The sequence below is a fragment of the Lissotriton helveticus genome, chromosome 11 (assembly GCF_964261635.1).
Source record: "Lissotriton helveticus chromosome 11, aLisHel1.1, whole genome shotgun sequence".
NCBI classification, from domain to species: domain Eukaryota; kingdom Metazoa; phylum Chordata; class Amphibia; order Caudata; family Salamandridae; genus Lissotriton; species Lissotriton helveticus.
Window position 1 is genome coordinate 1,147,830,084 of NC_136072.1, and position 7,424 is coordinate 1,147,837,507.

Genomic DNA, 7,424 nt, shown 5'->3' on the forward strand with positions numbered 1-7,424 from the left:
AATCTGCGATGCTCCTCAGTCTGCAAAAAAGAGGACAGGGCTGGTGTGGTGGTGCCCCTCACCCTCCTATCCCCACCCAAGTCTACTTCAGGGACCCAAGACCACTGGCCCTGCCCTGAGCTGCCATCCTCACCACCTGATGGGTACCTCTCTACATCCCTCTCCTCTCTGCCCCGTTCCCCCCTTCAATCCTGCCCTCCCCTCTGGTCATCAGACTCTGCCCCCTCTTCTTCCCCACTCCATTCTAGCATTGCTGTCACAAATACAGTGGCCGGCCCCTGCGTCTCAGGGGAGCTCCCACCCCTCCCTGTCCGGGCCAACTACGCCCTGCCCCGGTCTACATACGTCAAACCCTACCACCCCTCAAGGGCACCCCTCTACCCAGTGCTCTTGATGCTGCTGCAGGGCCCTCTGGAGCCAGTCCCAACACCCGAGCCAGGGGTCCTCACCCAACACCCAGGGATCCCCTCCTTGTCTCTACCTACTTCACTTTGATGGGACCCCTTCCTAACTGGGGCCCCAGAAAAATGTCCTGATGGGCTCTCTATTGATTAGATATACACTTGCACAACCAGTTTTTTTGTAATTTTCATTTTTGTTGCGTGCTCCCTGGTGTGCACTCCGTCATGCACGTTATTTAGTTTAACCCCCTGGCTGCGGCCAGAATTCTGCCCCTGTGCGGCACATTCCGATGGCGGGCGTGGTCATGACGGCTCCCGGCCGTCATCAGCACACGCCCACCGTAACTGATGATGACCGGGAGCCATCATCAGCACCGAAGGGCTTAACAAATGCGTGCCCCTGATTTGGGGGACGTCCCCTGGTCACTGCTGTGTCCCAGATAGGGGCTGTAATCTTTCCATCCTTGATTGTTACTACAAAGATGATATTAAATCATCCACTACTCAGTTAGTTTACTTCTGTAGTTTTTTATTTCATTCCTTTCTTTGTTAGAGTTGGTAATCACTCTTATTTCAAGAAATTTTTGTCCAAAAACATGTTAATGTCGGACCAATGTATTTCGGCTACTATTAGCCTTCATCAGGAAACATGTGTCTGAAAGTAAATGTATAAATTTCAATACACAGGGATACGTGTGATCAATTACTAGAACCATCCTTCTATACGACTGTTCAATCATTGAGAAATGACTTTATGTCAAAACGATGTTAACCGAAAACAGTGGCACAATGTAAATCAACCGAGCGGGTATTAAACTAGGTGCTCCATAGTGTTTACTGGTATTTAACGCGGTCAATTTCAGGCTACTAGCCGTTATTGCTTGCAGTGAAACTAGATCGTGCATTGTGGTGGAGTGAATTAGAACCGAACACGTATTATTCTAGATGCTGTGAGGAACCAGAATTTAGTTTAGGCCTAGGAATGCAAGTAGACATTATTAGTAATTAGCGTGATGTACCTCTCTGGCCAATATAGGGACCTAGAACACTAATATGCACGCACTATGTAATCACATAAGGATTAGTATGCGCTTTATTATACTCATTAGCATCTGACCATGTCTTATGCTGCTTGGCTTTACTGACGCCATTTTGTGGCCTAGTCCGCTCACAGCACTGGGGAAACCCTGCCATTACATTTAGCTGATGTAGTTCCCCTGAGAAACAGTATAATTGTAGCCAACTGCTGCTTCTGCACGTTAGGCCTGTCAAGGCTGTAGGTGGGGGTAGGCTGGATAAGCACATTCCAGAAGGTGTTGTACGGACTCCCTCGGAGTTAGCAGAAGGGAGTCACCCTCTCGACCTTGCTATAACGAGCTGGGCTAAACTGAGGAGTCTTTGTCTCCCATATATGGTCCTTCCCCTGCACCAACCTGTACCAACTTGTATTTTTCCTTCTTAGGTAACGGTTTCGAAATGTAATGGTATATATGTGTTCTGTTGATAATGTGCCAGCAGTCTTCTTGACGGACCTCGTGGGGTTAGGTCGCAAGGAGCTCCTCTGGCAGAGTTTATGTTTGTTGTAATAAACGATTGGACCTTCTACACTGCCAACTGGCTGATTCTTGGTAATTGGTATTGGGCTATTTGTAAGTATAGCTCTATTTGGGTTGTAATTATTTTTTCGGTACTTCAGCTGCGTTGTTTCACAATATGTAACGCTGTCATTTACCGGCATTAGTGCAATTTACCAACACACTCACAGGTAGATGCATCAAGCATTTTTGCGAGCGCAAACGGTGCGAATCGCAAAATTCGGCCGTTTGCGCACGCAAAAATGACATTTGAGATGCATCAAGGGTTCATGCACTCGCAATTTAAGAATTCACAAATAATTGCGAGTTCTCAAATTGCGATTGCATTTAAGGAATCACAATTTGCGATTCCTTAAATGCAATGCATGTACCATTCCAAGATTGCGAATTTGCAATCTGGGGCCGCTATTTACCGCGAAGTCTAACTACGTGGTAAATAGCAAAAACTTAGAAATATGCACTTCAGTGCATTTTTCTAAGTTGTATGTTACACAAACACATGTCCTTGGGACATGTGTGTGCGCAACACCAGTGAACATTACCATTTCAGGGGTGCAACAGGGTGTCCTTTGGACACCCTGGCACCCTTGAAATTGCTTCCTTATTTGCGATTCGCTAATTGCTAATCGCAAATAAGGAATTAATGGGATAGCCATTCCTTATTTGCGATTAGCAAATAGCGAATCGCAAATAAGGAATCAGTAGAAATCGCAAAAAATATTGCGATTCCTACATGCATCCCGTTTTGCGAGTCTTTAATAGCGAATCTTTAAAATTCGCGATTAAGGACTCGCAAAACATGACTTTGATTAATCTGGGGGTAAGTTCTTCGAACAGATTGCGGCTGTGCTGCCGTGCCTAATCGGTGTTCGAACTCTTGGAGGCTTCCGTGGTATTGATTATTGGCGTGAGATTGCTACAGTTCCAAGTAATGGCTGATGCTGTGTCTCTTGGTTATACATGCTTGTGAAAAACACCGATTCCCCTTTGGTTTTAGTTCAATCCTAAAAGCTATAACTTTAATATAATCTTTGTAGTAACAATCAAGGATTGAAAGATTACAGCCCCTATCGGGGACACAGCAGTGACCAGGGGACGTTCCCCAAATCAGGGGCAGGCATTTGTTAAACCGAAGGGCTCTCTGTCATCAGCCACCAGGTCATCTGAAACCTAAGAAGGTGGCAGGGATATCAAACAGGGCCGGACTGAGAACCAAAACCGGCCCTGGCAAAGTGCTCGGCCGGCCCCCTCGGGGTGCGACGGAGCTCTTTGCCAGGGCCGGTTTTCGGCCGATTTTGTTACAAGGCCGATTTTGCAGCTATGCTGCAAAAACGGCCCCCAGGGCCCAAAACCGGCCCCCACCCTTGCGGCTCACTGGGGGATTGCCCGGTGCCCGCAACGGCCAGCTCCCTATATAACCCTGTTGGGCTCCATTGGGCTTCATTAGAGCTCAAACAAAAAGAGAGTGGAGGGCAGTCACTTTGACTGCACCCTCTCTCAAAAACCGGGGGACGGGGCGACTTCCCTGCGGTTGGCTGCCCTCAAATCCCAATTGGGCGTAATGCAGCCTGCATGGAGGACAGGAAAGTGCGCTTGACTGTTTTAGGCGGCCCGAGAGGTCCGACCAAGCAGTCATTGCGCATTTACGGGGTTTTACCCTCCTACCCTGCTCTGCATCCCCGCCCGCCCCCTCACGCAAGCTGCCACAGCAGGCGGACAAAATAAAATGATAATAACATAATGTTATTCTTTTAATTTTTCCTTTTTTTACTGCTTCAAGGCAGTGGGGCGACGCTCCTCCACTTAATTTTCCCGCCCGAGCAGTCACAAAGGTTGTGTCAGAGTTAAAATCTGTGGTGGCCTCATGAGGGCCCCAGGGTGGTAAAGCCATAAAGGAGCTCCTGTGATGGGGAGCTCGGGATTAAGCAGTGATTGTATGTATTTTGTATTTTAATGCTTGTTAAGCGCAGCTGTAACCCAGAGGGTATCCTGGCGATCTGCTGCGGCCTAGCGCTTGCATGCACTGAAGAGCTGTTATCTACATGAAGCGCTGCCTCTGACAGCCTTTCGGCCTGTCCCCGAGCACAGGGGCCCTTTATCAGTGACACGCTGTAGCCTGCAGCCCCGGAGCTGCCTTGTGGATGTGACCCACGCAATCTTATCTTATCAGCCGCCACTCATCAGCCAAGCGCTCTGAAAAAAGCGCCTCGTTGCGCCGCCGATGAAAGGAAGAAGGAAACCTTTGCAGGCTCGGAGACTCCGCCCCGGGGGGAGATCGTTCTCATTCTGGGGGCTGTGGCCTGAGGAAGAGGCGAACTGTTGTAATGGAAAAGATCAGTAGTCCATAATAACTTATAAAACAGAAGTATATTTAATGAGAAGCTGCAGTATTCAACTGGTGTCCCTCTCCAGGCTAGCAGGCAACTGCCTTCACAAAGCAAGAAGAAAGAACACAAAGAAATGAAGAATCCAAGAGAATGTACAGGTTAAAGGAACAGTGCTAAATAAGTAAACCAAGATACAACATATCCTCTTTCCTTCACTTAATGTAAAAAAAAGCAAAAAACAAAGGAAGAAAGCAAACTAAGAATCATCACAGTAATAGTCACGTAAGTAAGAAGGGGGTTTCCTAACCCTTCTAGTTAAGCTCCTACCCACTTCAGAAGAGACATCAACCACATCCTTCCCCCTTACAATCGCACCACTCACACCATCACTTTGATTTTTCTTGTAAAGGGCCACCCTTCTAAGGTTCCAATGTTCACCATTACGTAAAGTAACAAACTTATCATGAACAGATTTGACCTGGAATGGCCCCCTAAACTTCGTCAAACCACCACAAATTCGGCCAGGTTTTACTTTGACCCAATCATTCGCCCTGATTTTTGACGTGTCAACACGTACCACTTCCTCCACCTTCTTTTCACCACCTTGGGTACCCAAACCCATGCACTCCTTCATCCAAGCTGGAATTAACTTGGTACCAGCAGTGCGTCCCCTCATCACAGTAAACGGAATCATGCCAGATGAATAATTCTCTGTCGTGCGAAATCCCCAAACTAAATCATCCACCAAGCATTTCACCGCACTACCAGTGGTAAGAGCCATCTGAATTACACCTTTGACCATGCGATTAGCTCTCTCAACCATGCCGTTCCCCTGTGGGTTGTACAAAGAAGTCCTACAGTGTACAATACCACAAGCAGTCAAGAATTTTCCCATTTCTTCTGAGGTCAACTGAGTGCCATTGTCGGTTATCAATTTCATTGGAACCCCTTCCTCCCTAAAGATTTCAGTCAACAAGTGAATAGTCGTCTTAGTGGTTATTTCCTTGCAAAACTTCACAATCAACCATCTAGAATACACATCAATCATTACAAGGGCAAACTTCAAATCCACACTCAAACAATTAAAGGGGCCAATAAAATCCATACATACAGAATGCCAAGGAGCCTTGGGATCTTCAATAGTACCGTGCAAAGACTGACTGCCAAGCTTTAACCTTTTCTCACTCTCAAAACAATCAGAACACCTCTCTACCCAATCAGACACCTGTTGATCCATTATCGGCCACCAAAAATATTCCCTTAGCCTTTTTTCGTGAGAGACTGTCCTAAATGGCCTTCATGAGCCAATTTGAATAACGTAAACCTCAAATCCAATGGTGGTATGAACTTATCACCCTTCATCAGTATATTCTCCTCTTTATCCAAAATAGATAACTCATCAATTACTTTTAAAAAAGGTCTTACAGCACTCTCAAGAGTACTCTCACGTCTGACACCCTTCACAATCAATTCCTTTACTTTACCCAACACACCATCCCTAGCCGTACTCTCATCCCATTCTACCTTTCCAACAGCACCTGAACAAAATTCCACAATATCTTCCACAGGAGCCACTGAACCCTCATTCAAAAATGACTCAACACCAGACTGATCAACTTCCTCCCATGGTAACGGAAGTCTCGACAAACCATCCGCTTGGTTATTCTTCCAACCAGGGATATAATCCACTCTGTACAAGAACTCCTGAAGCCTTGCCGCCAATCTTGCCAACCTCGCCGAGCCTTTCCCAGCACCACCAGGCGACAATATCCGTACTAAGGGCTTGTGATCAGTCTGCAATCTGAATTGAAAACCCCACAAGTACATCCTGAAGTATTCACAACCCCACGCTGCAGCAAGTGCTTCTCTTTCTATAATAGAGTAGTTCCTCTCAGAAGCAGTAAGGGACATAGATGCAAACGCTACAGTCTTTTCTCCTGAAGGATGAACCTGTGCCAGCACAGCGCCCAACCCAACACCACTTGCATCAACAGTCAAAACAGACTCTAATTTAGTATCAAAAGGTGTTAAATTACCAGCATCACAAATCTCTTTTTTAATCCCCTCAAACGCCCTCTGCTGCTCTTCACTCCAACTGAACTTGCAACCCTTCCTGAGCAACTCTCTTATTTTCTCAGTTTTGTCTGCAAAATTCCGGACAAATTTCGCATAATATTCTATAAGGCCCAAAATGACCTCAACTGATCTCTTTCAACAGGCGCCTGCGCTTTCCTTATAGATTCCAACAAATCGCGCTTTGGTCTCAATCCCTCAGCTGACAAGGTATAACCCAAATACTCCACCTCTTCCACAGCAAACTTACATTTGTCCTTCCTCAAGGTCAAACCTGCAGACTCCATCCTGTCCAACACCTCCTTCAATATCACATCATGCTCTTCCTTCGTCTTCCCAAAAAGCAACACATCGTCTTGAAAATGTACCACATTATTCACCCCTTTCAGCACAGAACCCATCATTCGCTGGAACACTCCTGCTGCCGATGCCAACCCAAACGGCATTCTTGTAAACTGGAAAATGCCCTCAGATGTGATAAACGCCGTAAGATGTTTCGACTCACCATGCCATTTGATCTGATGGTAGGCACTACGCAAGTCTAATTTGGAAAAAAACTTTCCTCCCTTTAATAATAGTACCAGCTCATTAATATTCGGAAGGGGAAAACTATCTACAATAATGTTGCGATTTAATGTGCGCAAGTCAACACAGAATCTATACTTGCCATCCGATTTGGTCGTGATCACAACTGGCGAAATCCAGCTTGAGGTTTCAATCTGCTCGATAACCCCCTGTTCCAACATTTCACCCAACATTTTCTTGACTTCGCACCTAGCTACAATGGGTACTTTCCTTACTTTATGTTGCATTGGAACAGCATTCGGTTTCAGCATGATCTTGTGTGCATAACCTTTCAACTCACCAATCTCTTCCTTAAACAACTCAGGCATTCCATCAACAATCGATTGTGTAGGTACTTCATCCACCACCATCACCTGGTCTTTCGCTCTCGGATTCAAACCAATATGCAAATCATACTGATGTCCCCAGCCTAATATAGGTGGACCTGATTGAGCAACATACAC